The following is a 17059-nucleotide window of genomic DNA, read 5'->3' as shown; positions in this document are numbered from 1 at the left end:
CGCGTTTGCCTCGTGGCTAACAGTCCGTCATGTCTGAGTCAAAGTGCGGAGAGGATGGATGAGATGTGTTGGCAAAGCTGAGCGTGATAAAGACACTCCTTTCTGTTCTGAAACCTTATTAGGTTCCTGAGAGTTTCTTCAATCATGAATCCACTAGAGAGAACTGGTCAGGCTGCAGCCCTGAAAACAACCAGACTGTTCCCACTTCTTGCCTGGGGCTAGTCTCAACAGAAAACAGTTGAGGGAAGGGCTGGGCAACCACAGGCAAGACGTCTCTCCAGCCACGTGGACTTCACTGCCTGTGGTCCCAGTGATGTGACAATGCTGAGCTGCGGAGGTTTTAGTGAGGGACGGAGTTTCTGGCACAGCGCCTGGCACATAGGATGTGCTGAATGCATGCAGCCAGTGTTACAAAGGGAAGCATAAACATCTGCCAACTTATTTTTATGTTATTTATTTATTTATGCCCTTAGCTTGGAGACCTAGTTTTGCTCAGCTTTCTGGATGCTGGCCAAGCTAAATTAACACTGTTATCTTCTGGCCCCTGCAGCTGGCAGCCTCCCCTTAGGTCTCTGAGGCATTCGCTTTAGGCCACGTCCTGGCCCATCCCAGGCTGTCTTCTGCCAGGAGCCCCTTTGCTCACCTGCAGATGAGACCACCCTGGGCTTGGTCAGTCTCTAGGGCCAGCAGAGCCCCTGATTCTATGCAGGCAAAGGAGCTCAATGGGGAGGCCCTGGGCCCTGCACACAACGGAAACACAGAACATCTTGCTGTGAGAGTGAAAGAGGGGCTGCAAATACTCAAAATAATTGTCTCTTCTGGGCAAAATTTCACCCAATTTTGCCAGAGTGATGGGCACTCGACTAGATGTATTTGATTCATCCAATCTCAGGAACCCCCCGGGAACACTCCCCCACGGTTTTCTCAGGCTGTGCTTCTCAAAGTCTGAAGTGCACGCTAACCCCCTAGGGACTTGGTTAAAACACTAATTCTGATTCAGTAAGTCTGGGGTGGGGCCTGAGATTCTGCAGATCTAACAAGCTTCCAGGCGGTGCCCACGATGCTGTCTGATAATCACGTTCTGAGGAGCTAGGTTCCGACACATTATTTAGCAAACTTTAGTCATTTTTTGTTACATGTCATCTATTTTATTATTTAGCTAATACTTTTCTTCAAACTGACCTACCTTTTAATTTCAAGATCTGGATATTACCATGAAATCACAGCTTTGAGGAGTGATTTTTGTTTCAATACACCTTAAAATGAACACGTAACTGTTAAAATAAGAAGTATATTCCTACAATAATTTCATGTTCCAACAATGGTATAGCAGAGCATCATGTTCTAAGAAATACTGGTGATGGGAGTTCTGGAGAAGACTATAGCCCAGACTGACTAGAACTTGTTCTTTGGATTTTTTAATTTCAGCAATCGATGTTTCCGCAGAAGCACTGGGGATTCTGGAAGGAAGTCGGGGTGATTTTTGGATGATGTATTAACTGCAGCAGAGAACACCTGTCTGTCTGTGCCCAGCAGGCTGTGTGGGAAAAGCGCCCTCCTCCCAAAAGCAGGAGTACCTGAAGGGTGGCTGGAAGCAGTGGCTTCTCATCCAAAGCTATATCCAAATCACTTTTTCTCCTTGGCCACAATTTTGTGAAAACCTGTGGAGAGACTAGAGAATAGAAAAAAAAATTCCCTTTTGACTCCAAGGTACTTGTTTACAAAGTAAAAAGTCCTTGGCGAATAATTTAATTTATAATTAAATCTAATAATAAGCCATAGTGGCTAAATTAATTTTGAGCTAATTCCATGGGAACTCCGTGTCCTGTATCACTTCTGAACAAAAGAGCTTGGTGTCATACAATCTGACTCATTCCAAGGCCAGGCCTCCGGGCACAAGCTCCAGGAGGCCAATGAGTAAATACTTTGTTAAGAGAGTTAGTGCTCAGGACACACAGGGGCAAGAGACACCTGCAGCTCCCGGAGACTGCGTGTGGGTTGCTTGCCAGATATTGGTTTTCCGCTCAAAGCACCAACCTCTGGACAGCCCTTGACGGAGGCAAATTTTTCCACTAGAACTTGGTCTGCTCTGGCCACGGCCTGGAAGAGCCAGTGTCCAGGTCACAGTTCTTTAGTCCTATGAACACCCTGATGTGCCAAACCCCCCACAAACAGGACTGCACTTCATCCCCAGCCTGAGAGGTCTGTGGGTCTCCCCTTTCTGTTGATGCAATAAGGAAGTTCACAACCGCTCCAAGTGGTTACCCCAAGGCCAAATATGAAGGAAGGTGCAGAGCTGGAGTTTCCACTCAGACCCAGTGAGTACAGTCATTCTGTCCCTTCATGGAAACAGTGAGTATGAAGAGCCCCTTCCCCATGCAGGTCCCCAGATCTCCCAGTGAGGATTTCTGAAGTTTCTCTGGAGGTTTTCTCCTTTGAGTTTCACATTTGATTCTGGTTCCCAGTTTGGTTGATATCAGTCACTCACACTTGCATGTGAATAATTCTGAGAACAAATTTTGGGCCCTTGTGCTCTAGCGTGGTGGGATTGGTGGTACCCAAGGGAACCCCAAGATGTGAAAGTCTTAGAAAGGGGAAGCTGAGGATGCCAAGGACAAGCTGGGTGGGGTTACTTTATCTTTTGAAGAAATGGCCACACTCAGTCTTCCTTCCTCATGCCTGGGAGTCTTTTCTCAGATTGCTGCATTTCTGGCTTTGATTTACTTATGCAATCAAATGAAACATCTCCATTTGTCTGTAAATCTCTTTCGGTTGCATTTAAGATCTCACTAACTCAATTTGCCATTAGGCGATTGTATTCAGTAGAAGACGACACAGGGTTATTTGCCCACGAAAGGACAAGCCCTGTGTATCCAATATCTCTGGAATTAAGGCTCCAGAGATGTGCAAGTCTTAATTTTCACCAGCAATAAGCACCTGCCTGTGGGTGGTTTCAACCACATTAGATTAGCATTTTTTCTTGGTTGTACGGTTTGAATTATTGAGATGACCTTCGATAGGATTCACAGATCATGTCCTTTGTAGGGTTTCTGGAGTGATGCATTTTGACTTGGCTAGGTCTTGCAAGATTAGGTCAATGATAGCACTCCGTGTTTCCTGTCACCTTGGCCTTCCTCACGGAGACAGGTTGTGTCTGAAGGCAAGCACAGGGCCATTGGTCAGAACATTTGCAGTCCTGGGAAACCAGCACAGTTTGCCAGTGTTGGGGCCTGGGGAGCGTGACATTTATGCTCCTGAGCAGGATGTAATTTCCAGCTGAATAGCCCGGGCACTTACCCAGCCCTTACTTTGGCCCCAGCTGTGTGTTAAGTGCCACCGACATCTCTTTTAAAAGCTCCTAACAGCAACCGGAATTGATGAGGCTGTCTTGCTTCTAACCAAAGGCAGCCGGTGGCATCAGCAAGAAAGGCAATCCCAGCACACGGGGATTGCAGGGGCCACTTCCAGTGGCAGACCATGTGCTTCCACAGGGGAGGAATGGCCAGAGCAGCACCCTGAAACATTTGTTCTCCTTTGTCATCTGATGGTTTATACTCTGACCTTCCCAACAGGCTGCAAAACAGTCATGACTGCTTCCCTGGGAGAGGTGACATTTAAGTGGAAACATTATCCTTTGTCGACAAGAGGCCGCAGGAATAATGTCATCGTGTGGACCAATGGGGAGCTGCCTTGTGACCCGACCTGGAGCCCTTGCCCCCTCTCTGTCTTGCCATAGGCGGAGGGAAGGTGGTTTCTCACATTCACATCCAAAAGTTGAGGTCTTCACGTCTCCCCCTTGCCCTGACCTAATTCCAGCAGAATCTGGTTTCATCTCAGTGTTGCATGCCTCCCTAGTAATGGGAGGGAGGGGCTATGCAGCCCATTATGAAATAACTTTGCTCTTGGCCAGCCAAGCACTCCTGGGCATAACAGTCCTTTCCTTAAGTTTAGTCATATCTTCCAGCCCATACTTGGTCCTCAGAGGATGTGCTCCTCAATGGGAGAGTGTCTTTCATTGTAGTTCTCATCTCTTGTACCACCCCTTCCAGCCCCTTGAATCCTTGACCCTCCCGAGACCGAATGTCTTGGTCCTCTCAGCCTCCCACCTGCCAGCCAGCTCCAATCCTTGGGTAGAGCATCTGAGACCCACCTCTCGTGTGTTTCTTATGTGAAAAGAGAACCTGGTCATTTGTTTTGGTTTCCTGGCATCTTTTATTTGGAGAATTGTCAACTGTATGAGTCTGTGAGCTGAAAAACCACCTCCACTCCTAGGTACTGGGATGGTCAGATACTTCTCTTCCTAGCCTGCCTTGCAACTGGGGCTCAAAGTGGGGCCTCGTCTCATTGCCAGGCAAATGCACCAGTGAAGTGACCCAGGAGGAAAGAGTTGGTGGTGGCTGCAGTGGCGGTGGCAGCCCAGCATGGCTCCCAGCAGTGCTCAGGGCCAGTGGTGGGGCTTCCCCATCAGCCCAGTTCTGCAGTGTGCTTTGATTTGTTGTTCTTCAAAGATCAGCTTTGAACCTGCCCTCTGGGCTTCCACGCAATTCTGTTAGTCGTCCTATATGGTTTTAAGAGACATAAAATTACTAGACCTTTCTTGTAATTTAGCTAGAATTGGTTTCTGTTGATTGCTACTAAGAACTTTGTTGTGAAGAGCATCTGTTTCCCCCCACCTGAGATTTCCTTTCTTTATCCTATTTTCCTTGTTGGCCTGCAGCCTCTACACAAAGAAAGAGACGAAAAAAATCATTTGAATTTCTGATGGATTTTTTTTTAACAGTGACAATACTCTTCAAAAAAGCCAAGGCTTTGATTTCTTCAACAAATAAATTGAAGGGGAGGGGAAGAGACAGAAGGGAAACAAGCCTCTTGGAGAAGCCCATGTGCACCATGACACCAGAGCAGGAGCAACCAGAGCATGGAGGGACCCGGGCAGATGGGCCACAGGTTGTCTCCCAGAGCCTCAGGGTGGGACAACCAATGTTTCTGTGCCAGGGAGGGGTGTGGTGCCTGAAAGCAAGCTGAGGAGTCTTGGTGGTGGGATAAAGAGGACACAGAGGGATCTACTTGGATCTGGCAGCTGGAGAGTGGAGGGGGCACAGATACAGGTGTAGAAGAACAGGTGCCAATGTCGTGGGGCCAATTAGCACTGGACATCTTGGTCACAGCCACACAGTGCCTCCCACCCATAATGCAGCCTCCTCCCACTTAACACCCGGAGAGAAGGGAGGGAAAGAGGAATGGGAAACAAAAATCCCTAATTTATTCCATTTTTACCCAAAAGGCACTAAGAAAAATCTGGTAGTGACTGAATGTAAACAGGTAGTTGGGAACCAAGTTAAGTTAGATAATAGAAAAATTTTGCATGAGTCTGCAAAATATATACCTTCTCACCTCCTGGGGTTATCCTAGCTTTGTACGTGGTAGGTTCTGGAAGAGGGTGGAGATCGGAGATAGAGAACCATCCTTCCTCCAACTCAGCTCTGTCTTTCTCTTGAAGAATTCCAGGCTTTCTGAGCTTGATGAGGTCACATCTCTGAACCTGTTGGCAAGAAACACATGACTGCAAATTGGCCTTGAAAACTAATGCCTACAGGTAGGTCATCTAGAAGGTCCAGGACCCTTCTTCTGGGAAATTCTCTGCTTTCCTGGGAAGAAAAAATGCTGCAGTGAATGAAAACGAGGTGAAACAAAACCAAATGCATTTCCATCTGCCTTTGCTGCTTCAGCCTCTGTTTTTTGGAAGCTCAGACCCAGAGGTTGTTGAGAGCCTGCTGAGGAAGTTCTTCCAAAAGATCAGCATTCTTGGGTCACTGGGGCTAGCCCCAGAGCCCCAGTTGCCATTGCAGGGCCCATCCTCTGTGCCCTCCAGTCTCATATTGTTCTAGAAACATCTCCTCTGATCAAGTATGAGTGGACAGTTTGCCCTCACTCTGCCTCTTGCTTTCATGGCATCTTCCTTGGACCCCACAATGCTGGGGCTGATGATACGCATCCTCCCAGGGTGTCTGCTGCTTGGTACCCTCCACTTTCGAGGACAGACACCCTGCCTGTTGTGAACTCGAGGCCAGGGTCTTGGTGCAGGCCTTAGGTAGGCTCAGCTTGCTCCAGAAGCCTCACTTTGTACCATATTCAAGGAACCCTCTCATGAGGCACCAGCCTTCCACTGTAGCAGGCAACTTGATCGTCTCCAAAAATGCTGCACATTTTCTCACCACTGTGCCTTTAGCCACATTGTCTCCTCAACCTGGAGTGCCCAGCACCCCCACCCTAGTCCCTGCCTCCCACCACAGGATGTCCTGGGGTCTCCTGATGACCAGGCTCCACGGCATGGAGAATCTAGGGCACAGGGAGTGTTAATGGTGAAGTCTGAGAAACACTGTGAGCTGAAGACCAATCCATTTCTCTAAAATGGGGCTGTGAGTCAAGGCGTGGCTTGGGCACTGACCAAATGTGTGACGTTGATGGATCATCCAACCTATTGTAGCCTCTACCTCCTCTTCTATGAGCTGCTGGGTCTGGATGGAGAAGCCCTGTCTACCACACTAGACTGCTGCTGTGATTCTGGGCTTGCTTCCAAGATGGCTCACTCATGTGTCTTGCCATGTAAAATTTTCCATAGCACTGCCTGCGTGTACTCAAAACATGGCAGCTGGCTTCCCCCAGAGTGAGTGACCCAAGTGAGATGGGCAGAAGCCACCATGTTTTAAAACCTAGATTCAGAAATGACATACTCTCACTGGGTCTTATTCTATCAGTCACACCGAGCAACACTGATGCACTGTGGGAGGGTACTACACAAGAGCAGTGTAGTAGGCTGGCTGTCACAATGTGCCCTGTCTAAATTTATTTTGGCTCACTTGCATTATCAAGAAATGAGGATTTCAGGAGTGCCTTCCCTTGGGGTCTATATCCCGTCCCTTTGTTGCCCAGGAAGGACGGGTCCCATGGAGCTGAATACTAGAGAAAATCCTTGCATGAAGTGGAGCAATGTTGGGTGCAGAGCTACCATGAACAGGAGCCAAGAAGGGGATTTGAGAGCCAAAAGCCTTGGAATGTCTAGTGGCCTGTCCAGCGTAGGAGGGCCAAGTGGGAACTAAAGCTGGAGCTGAGTGCGGGAATACATGACTTTTTTAAAGGAAGCGATAAGTCTTTCCTAGTTGCCACTGAAATGTGTGTTAAGATTAATACCTTGAACAATACTAATGTGCTTTCTTTTCCCACTCCTTCTTTGTGATTTTTCCTTCTTTAGCCATGGTTTCCAACACTTTCATGAGTGGTAGCTGGGATGCAGGAAAGAGGAGAAACTGGCATGAAGAGAGGATGTTCAACTTCGCGTGTCCAAACAAGCTCCAAAACAATAAGCTCGAAAGTTAAGTTTTCAATGGCAAGATCAGGCCATTGACAGAAGAACGGTTTTCCTAAACTCAAATAGATATCTTTTAAATATAACAATCTTGGAGGATGAACATGGAGGTTTTACTAGAATAGGGAAGAATGGGCAGCATAACCTAAGAGCTGTTCCCAACCCCACAGGAAAGGGAACAGCTCTTCTTGGTCTGGGATGTGGGGGTCAGACATTTAGAGACATTTTTAGTCAACAAAATTAGATGAAGACACTCTAGTCAGGGCAGGAGACAGCAGATGGCCTGAGGAAGAATCCACACGCTTGTGCTCCACTTTTGGTTTAGAATTCCAGGCTGAGAGCACCGTGCAGGGTGACCTACACCCACATGGGTGGCTTCAGTAGAAGGGATATGCTGGTGTGGCACGTTTAGGTGGAGAGGGAGTCTGAGATGCCGTAGGCCAGGTTCCCTGGAGCCGGTGAGTGTCTTGCGTGAGATCCTACATGTTCTGTGTAGGTTGGGAGTGGGAACAGCAGTGCTAAGAGGGTGGAGGGAGAGGAATACAGTTGCCTGTTAGGAGACAAGACCCTATAGCCGAGGCCAAGGCATGGTCGTGGTCAGTAGTAGCATGGGTCCAGGGATGGAGCTGACCTCCAGGGACCATGGCTGACCCCACGTGCCTCTCACACAGTCTGACTTGAACCTGGAGGAGAGGGAGTGGACCAGGAGGGCTTACCCTGCTGCCATGAGGAACGGAAACAACTTCTTGACCATCCTTTGTGGGGACAGGAAGACTTTTGAGAGGATAGAAATATGAAAGGGACTTTAACTTAGTTAAATCCTGAATTGCCTGAGTAATTATAAGAAAGAGATTAAGTCTTTAAATGGGAGTTTACTTTGAAACAGTAAGATTGCTTTTGTTTGTTCATTTGTTTTGTTTTCTACTTTCAGTAGAATAGAGCCTTGAAAGGCAGCTGAGTTTGATTAAATAGAATTTAGCATTTCCACCATGGGAACACAGTGGATGCATTTTAAACCCAGTATACCACCCAAAGGATATGATATGAAGTGGGAGGGAGGGGTGGCATTATTCAGCCTAAGGAACAGAGGTCACATGACTAGTAGCTGCTGTTTTACTTTGAAAAACCTTGGAGGGTCTAGAATATATCAAGAATGCCTGTAAATCAACAACAACAAAAAGATGAACAGCCCAATTTCTAAATGTGCAAAGGAGTTCAACAGGCATCTCATGAACAAGATACATGAATGGCCAATAAGCACAAGAAAAAGTGCTCAACATCATCAGTCATTATTAGAAAATGCAAATGAAAACTACAATGAGATACCATTTCACATCCACGAGACTGAATAAAATAAAATACAGTGGATGCTGGGAAGTATGTGAGCCAGCTAGAACTCCATCCAGTGCATGGACACCTGTTCTGCAGCCTCTCACAGTGGGAAACATGCATCCACATATGACCCAGCAATTCCACTCCTAAGTGCCAACCCAAAAGAAATGAAAACATATGGCTGCACAGAGACTTGAACATGAATACTTATAGTAGTCATATTCATAAGAATCAACCAAACAGATAAACAAAATATGGTATATCCATTTAATGGAATATTACTCACAATAAAAAGGACCACTTAAATTCACCCATGTTAAACCCACAACATGGGTGAATTTCAAAAACATTATGCTGAGTGAAAGAAGCCAGACCCAAAAGAGCATATACTGTACAACTCCATTTATATGAATTTCTAGGACAGGCAAACTGATCTACATGGATAGAAGTCAAAAAGTGATCAGGGGCAGGAGGGCACTTTCTGGGTGATGGGTATGGTGGTTGTCACATGGGCATATACAATGACCAAACCTCATCAAACTGAACACTTTATACCTTAATTTATTATACCTTAATTTAAAAAAAATAGATGAAAAATACCATTTTCTCAGAGTCTTGGCCCAAGTTCTTACAGCAGATTAGCCAGGCAAACAGAATTAACATGCAAGTCCCAGAAGGCTCTGCATCTTTGGGGGTGCACCTTCCCTCTGTCCCTTGATCCATTCAAAGTGTATTCACACACACCAGGCACACACACACATCCATGCACACACACTCTCCTTTATGCCCAGGGAGTGTCCCCTGCATGTGCCCCCCTCCCACAGGGAGCCTGCAGGATCAACCCCTGGCCCCTCGCCCACTCTCTGTCCCTCTGCCCGCCCTGCCCACACCCTCATCCCCTCGCCCATGGTCTAACTGCACTAGAGTCATCTCCGGTTCTAAACCTCAGCACACCCTAAATCATAGTTTGTGTGTGTTTTTTTCAGTGAAATACGGATGCTTTGGAAACCACTTTCCCCTCTTAGGGCCTCCTTCTTCCTTGTTAACCCTGGGCTGAGCTATTTCATAAATAATGCAGTTCTCCTCTTATCTCAGTTACAAATGTGGATGTCTCCTTGTTTTGAAGGATCAGACTGGTCTCCTTGTTTCTCCAGTCTGGCAGCAGCCACCCTCACGTGGCCCTGGCCCTCTCTGCACAGGAGGTGGCCGTGGGCTCTGTCACTTTGTTAAAAGTGGTCTGAGTCCCCTCTGCCCCCTCCTGCCGAAAGCACAATGGCAGCTCTTCTCTCTCGTCAGCCTGTGGGTCTGCGTGGAGGTTCCTTTGTGTACCAGGTCCCAGGGCAGTGGCCCTTTCCACAGAATCAGTGCACACAGGTCACCAGCCCCAAGGGACAAAGGTCTCCAACATCAGTGTCCAAATCTCAATGGTTCAGAGCCCCTGCCTAGTTTACTGTAGAAATTTCCGATGCTCATGTTCTCCAAATGTTTACCGACCCAGCACCAGTCAAACCCGAGGCTTGCGCCCCACCCCAGCTGGCAAAAAGGGAAGTCCACCAAGCCAGGCCTTGTCCCCATGCAGTCCCTGTCCCTACTGCCGAGCTCCATTGGGGGTCTTTGTGAGGCTGGGCCTGCCTGGGGCTGGAGGCCAAGTCTTGCCATCCTTCCTGCTGGGCCCCATCTGGGGAACAAATAGCATCCTCGGTCCACCTGCTGAGCCCTGCGCCAGGCTCTCCCCTGCTGGGGGTGGAGGCCGTCCTGGAGTCCAGCCCATCTCCTTAGAACTTCTTACTTTCCTATTGTTCACCTAAGGTTCCTGGGTCCTTGGTGAGGGGGCGTCCCCCCGGCCTGGTCCCATCTGCTGACAGCAGCAGCAAGGCCCCACTCCTGAGAGGAAGCTAGCCTCCCTGGACATGGCTAAAGGAGGCCAGTGGGCAAAGCGCCTGCATGGAGTAATGGCTCAGGCCACTGACCTGTGGACGGGCTCCCAAGACGTCAGCTTGTAAGGTAAGACCCTCTCAGTCCCCATGACCGCATGGCCTACAGTCCTGAGGTGGTAGAGCGGGAGTTTTCAGAGAAGCAATCCCACCGGACACAGTGGTGCCCCTGCAGGGCCAATAGCAGCTCTTGGTTGAAGACACCAAGGGCATCTAACATGCCGTCATTAGAGGCCTGGAGGGAGAGAAGAGAGAATGGGCAGAAGCAATATTTGAAGAGATAATGTCTGAGAATTTTCTAAAACCAATTAAAAAAAATCAACCCACTCTTTAAAAAGAAAAAAACTCAGCAAATCCCAAGCAGGATAAATACAAAGGAAATCACTCCTAGCCACATCATAGTCAAACTGTTGAAAGCCAAAAACAAAGATAAAATCTTAAAAGCAATTATTAGCAGAAGGGTCATTACCTGCAAGGGAGTAACTATAAGTTGTACGCTGGCTTTTCAACAGAAACTATGCATAGCAGGCAGAATAATGGCCCCCCAAAGACATCCATGCCTTAATCCCTGGAATCTGGGAATAGTTACCTTACTTGGCTAAAGGGACGTTGCAGATGTGATTAAGTTAAGCATTTTGAGATGAGTATCCTGGATTACCCAGGTGAGCACAATGTAATCACCAGTGTCCTTATAAGATGGAGGCAGGAAGTCAGAGAAGGAGATGTGATGATGGAAGCAGAGGTCACAGCAACGTGATTGCTGGAAAGGAGCCACGGGCTAAGGAATGCGGGCAGCCTTTAGAGGCTGGAAAAGGCAAAAAAACAGATTCTGCCCTGGAGCCTCCAGAAGGAATGCAGCCCTGCCGACACCTTAATTTTAGCCCCGTGAGACCCATTTCAGACTTCTGACCTTTGGAACTGCAAGATAATAAATTTGTGCTCTTTTAAGCCACTAAATTTCAGTAATTTGTCACAGCAGAAAAAGGAAGCTAATACACTGTAGAAGTCAGCAGACTATGGGATGGCATCTTTCCAGTGCTGAATGAAAGAAGGGTGAGGTGCTCTAAATACCTAAATAAGGAGATTAGCTGCCACTTTGGCTACCAGACCCTGTGCCTCTCTCTGCATTCTTAAAGCTAAGGGATCCCATCAGCGAACAACAGGGAGACCATCTTATGCCTCAACCAGTCTTAGAGACAAGACTAAATTTAAATCTCTTGACCAACCCAGTACATCTATCACATGGTTAATGATAATAGGAGATATCATGTAGAACTAATTAATGAGTTTTAAATTTTTTCACACTTCCTTATCAGTGGTCTCCTGGTGCAGCAAGGGGAGGATTAAGATAATTCATAGTTGGATAAACAAGAGAAAGAGACGATGTCCCTTTTTTGACATCCTGGATGGGTTCTTGAAGCCCATTCCAGACTGAGTCTTTCAATGATAAGAGCCAGGTACTTGAGAGAAAAAACTCTTCTAAATTCCCAAAGCATCTTGTTATATATTAAGAACCAAATCCAGACTGACTAAACATGGAGCTTTTATTGTGGTAAAATATACACCATCTTACTCATTTTTACCATCCTAACCATTTTTCAGTTCAGTAACATTAAGTACATGCACAATGTTGTGCAACCATCACCACCATCCATCTCCGGAACTTTATCATCTTCCCAAACTGAAACTTTGAAGCAATTAAGCAACTCCTCACTCCCCTCTCCCCCCCAGCCTCTGGCACCCACCCTTCTACTGCCTCTGTGAATTTGACTACTCTAGGAGCATCATAGTAATGGAGAGTTTTGTTTTTAAGCTGTAAAATAGGAAAGGAGCAAGATGTAACATATGGGCAATTTTCCTGCCGCACAGGAATGCAGCCCATCCCACTTTCTTGGGCTGGAGGAAGAGTCTGGAGAGAGAGGGAGAGTAAGAGAGCTGAGGCTTAAGTGTGTGGCCTCTGCTCCCTTCCCTGTTCCTGGAGTGAGGAACGATAGGGACCCCCAGCAGGAATCCCAGAAGGGAGGGCGCTTGCCCGGCTTCCCGCCAGCCAAAGGAGGCCACGGTGCGAACCAGAGGGCCCAGACAAGATTGTACACGGGCGTCCCCACACTCCATGTGCCACCGGGAAAGACTGAGCATCTCTCCAAAGAGCCTGAGTTCACTGGACTAAACTGTAAACTCCTGTGACCATGCTCTCCTGAAGGGATGAGGTTCATCCCTCATCACCGCTGAGTAGAAATGAAACTCTTCAATAAATTGAGTTCTACTGTAGAAAATAAGGAAAGTTACTTTCCTGCACATCTGAGTTGTAAGTTTTATACCCACTACAAATACCCTGGCCCAGGAGATTGCTTCCTCTCCCTGAAGGGTTCAAAGCTAGAGTCCGTGCCTTGGCTTCCCTGCTATCTGCCTCGGAGCTGGGTGGGGCCACACGCAGGCGCAGGAGCTCCGCATAGAAAGTTCAGATTTTTCCCTTGGGCAGTGTGCCAGGAGCACAGGCTGCATGCACTGCCGACAGTGCTGCCTGGCACCCTGGCAAGCCGCTCGCCTCCCAGACTGCTGAGCCCACTTGCAAACGCCCGCCCCCTCTCCCCGCCGCCCCCCCCCCCAGCTAGCTAACCTGCTCCAGAAAAAATATTTTGACATGGCATGTCCCTCCTGCCATGAATTACATATAGAAGGAGCAAAGAGGAGGAAGGTGGAGTCCATAGGAGCCCAGGCAACCTCAGAGAAGTTCATTCCTGTGGCCAGGGCTTGGGGACGTGGGCTGCGTGCAGGGCCAGGCTGGGGGCACTGGCCCACAGAACACATGGGAGAAGGTGGCTGGGCACTTCCAGGGATTGGAGGTTTGGAGAGTCTGTAGGATTCACATCTATTCTCTCTCCATTTCTCTCACCTCCACCAGGTGTGAGCTCCTTGGTTATTCTGGGGTCCCCCATCCCCTGTGTCCTTCCACATGGAGTGTCTCTCTCCCTCCCCTCCCCTCCCCTCCCCTCCAGCACAGGTGTATCTAAATCTACCCTCTCTCACCTGTAAACACCCAAAGCAGAGGCTGGCAAAGCCGGAGAAATGAGAGGCCCAACAGGCATTCAGGAACCCATTTGGCTGAATTTCGAGCAGAACCAATGGCCTTTTTTTTCTCTCAAGGAGAGAGGAAACAAGGTATGCCGTTCAAAAGCAGTCTGGGCTCAGCCTCCCCAGGGAGGGGAGATTTGCTCCTTTCCCTGAAACACCCCTTTCCCTGAATAATCCCTGTGTGCCCCCGGCTGCTACTCACCCCACCACGTGCTACCCAGGCCCCCACCCCAGGCACGTCCTCACCAAGTCTCCCCTGTGGTCTCAGAGGCCAGCGTGGATGCTCTGGGTTTCCCGGAGCTGCAGCGGGATGTTCACAGGCTGAGGGGTGTGGGACAGAAGGGTATTTCGGGGGGTTGGGAAGACTGAGCATCAGCATGAAGAGCACCCCCCAGACTGAAAAGTAAGAGGTGGCTGACGTTTGCCTCTCAGGCTTGCCTTGGTGCTGCTGGGTTTTGTTTGCGTGTTTATTTTTGCTTTTGTGTGTTTGTATTTTTGAATCTCCACCCCATTAAACTATGTCATTAGAGAAGCCGGAGACCCCTTTCCCTGGCTCTGAGTGTACATTCCAGCCAACGTTTCTACACTAATTAGCTTCATCTTGTAACTCCTCCCAGATAGGAGCACCTTCCAGGCCTACCCTTAAAACAGTGAGGTCAAATAACAAGCGTTTTCTTTCCTTTTCCTGAGCTCAAATACATACTCTACACTGCAAGTGTTCTGAGTGCTGTAGATACAGAAAGCTGCTTCCAAGCCCTGGGGTGGGTGGTAGAGACCTGTCCCCAGCAAGGACCCCGAGTCCTCCTGCATGGGGGGGACACTGTCTGGCCCTTCTGCGCCTCATTTCCTCAGGACTTGTAGACAGGCTCTCCAGTGTTTACAGAAACTTCAAAGGCTTAACAATGATAGCTAAGCTTGTTTCAGTGATTCCTGTGTGCTAGGCACTGTTCTAATTCATTTGATCTTCACAGCCACCTGATGAGGTAAGTACTATTGTTATCCCCCATTTCACAAATGAGAAAGCCAAGGCCCAGTAAAGATAAGGGACTTGTCCAAAGTCACTCGATGCCTAAGGGGCAGAGGTGGGACTCGAACTTGGGCCGCCTTCAGAGCCACTCTCTTGCCAATGCTCAGCTGGTTAGGCTGAGAGGCAGGGATGTGGGCAATCCAAAAGGCCAACAGGGGCCACAGAGGACCTGCAAACTGCACAGCACACAGCCTTCACGGTGTGTGGGGGAAGAGCCGCTCCTCAGCAGTGCAACATTGCCAGACACTCTAATTTTTCAAAAGAAGCCAGAAATCTGGATATTGATGTGAAGTTTCCCAATTAAAAATGTCATCGCTAATTCAAATCTTATGTGAGGGAATAAAAAAACAACCCATTGTATCTCCAGTCCCCATGCAGCTCATCAGCTGCCTGCCTGTCTGTGGCCTCTGGGTCAGACCAAGGAAGGTGGATTGACTTAATGTCCTAAATCAACGTTCCGTTGGTAGTGGTTACCTGGGGTGCAATGTTGAGAAGGTTCTAAGTGTGAGTCTGGCCTGGATGAGAAAGTGCTGAAACCCATTAGCAATGTCTGCCATGGGCACAGCCTGAAAAAGTGACAGCATCTTTGCCGTGAGTTTTCCCTGACTGGTTAGACACTATACAGAATGAACTAATGTTCAGTTCCTGTTCCTCCAGGACCTAATTTTTTAAGTCCTCCCATCTCACCTCATCCTGGTCCAGGTGGAAAATGTCCTAGGTACTAAGTACTGACTTTACTGACCCTCACACCAATCTTGTGGAAAGGTATGATCACGTGTGTTTGACTCTGTTTCAGCTCCACTCCAACCAGGAGCTAGAAGTCCTGCATCCTTCACTGTTGCCACCAGAAATCCAACCTATCCAGGCCCTTTGTCATCTCCCTGGGGTGTCAGTGGTCCTTGGTGAAGGGACATCACACAGCACACATTTTTTTTGCTTGACAAAAGCCTCAAAAGACAAGACTCTTCTCGGGAGCACCTTCCCCTATGACACACTCTACCCATCTCCTTTCAGGGTCTGACCCTGCTTTCTCTTCCCTTGTGAGGTTTTAGAAATGCCCAATCATTTATCCCTTTCTGAAGCAGCCATCCTCTGTGTATACCCTTTAGACTCCCTCTATCCCAATTTGCTTAAAAACAAACTTTCCCCACCAAATTGAGCCTCTCCTTAATAGTTCTCATACCAGCTACACAGAAAACAGAACTCCCAGTCATCATGATTTCTGTAAGTCATACAGAGACAACCCTGGAGCCACTTCAGTTGTGTGACACAGATGTGACATTTATGATATGCAGGTGGCCTTACCCACATACTGATTGTTTTTCTTCACTGCATTCATATTTGCTTAGAGTTTCTTTCACCTGGTTTAGTGCTTCATCTGCTCTCCTATTTTCCTTCTTCATGAAATTGGTTTTCTCAGCCAAATGATGAGGGACCTGAGAGCAGGTCCCATTTCTTTCTCTTCCTTCATTCACTCATTGGACAAATACCATTTGAGTGCCTGCTGTGGGCCAGATGCTGCTCTAGGACCCCGGGGACACAGCACTGCCTAGAACAGAGGGTCCATGCTCTTGGAGCTTACCTTCTTCTCTCTTTGAATCCCGTGGATGCCTGTAAACACGCTGGTCTTGAGGACCCTTGAGGTTTCGCTGGGCACAGCCACACACTTGGAGCTTGCCCTGGCGTGCACTGGCTCCGTGTATTTGCCTTTGGTTTCTCCTTGTAGAGGCTTCTTTTTCTAGCTGTGCTGACACATGCCCTGAAGAAAGACCACCCTCCCCAGGCCCAGGCATTGCCACTTGATCCTGGGCTAGGCACTTGAACTTCCTTACCTGTCAAGGATGGGTAATTTCTACGTGACAGGCTGTTGTGAGCTGTGAGTGGAGTAAAGCACATCAGCATGATGCAAATGTTCCTCATTATTCAGCACAATTTTGTTCAGAGATAAAAATTAAGGATCCTCCTTCCAACCCCCAGCATGTTCTTATTGCCCTGGTTCTTCCAGAGGTCTCCTTTTCCTGAGAAAGAGAAAATGCAACAGAGTACAAATACCAAGGAATCAAATTCTTGGCTTTGAAGTTTCAAAATCTACTTTTAAAACTTATAAAGGAGAAAATAATCATGTAAATCTAGGATTTTGCTCTGTAAGAGTGTTTGCTAGGGTTCTCCAAAGAAAAATACAGACCAATAGCACATAAAATATGCTGTGATATAATATAATATGATATAGTAAAATGTAATACATTATAATTACTTAATTCTTAATTACATGGGGAATTGGCTCATGTGATGATGGAGGCTGAGAAGTCCCAAGATCTGCTGTCA

Source organism: Balaenoptera ricei, chromosome 2 (assembly GCF_028023285.1).
Source record: "Balaenoptera ricei isolate mBalRic1 chromosome 2, mBalRic1.hap2, whole genome shotgun sequence".
In the NCBI taxonomy this organism is placed as follows: Eukaryota; Metazoa; Chordata; class Mammalia; order Artiodactyla; family Balaenopteridae; genus Balaenoptera; species Balaenoptera ricei.
This window is presented reverse-complemented; position numbering follows the sequence as displayed.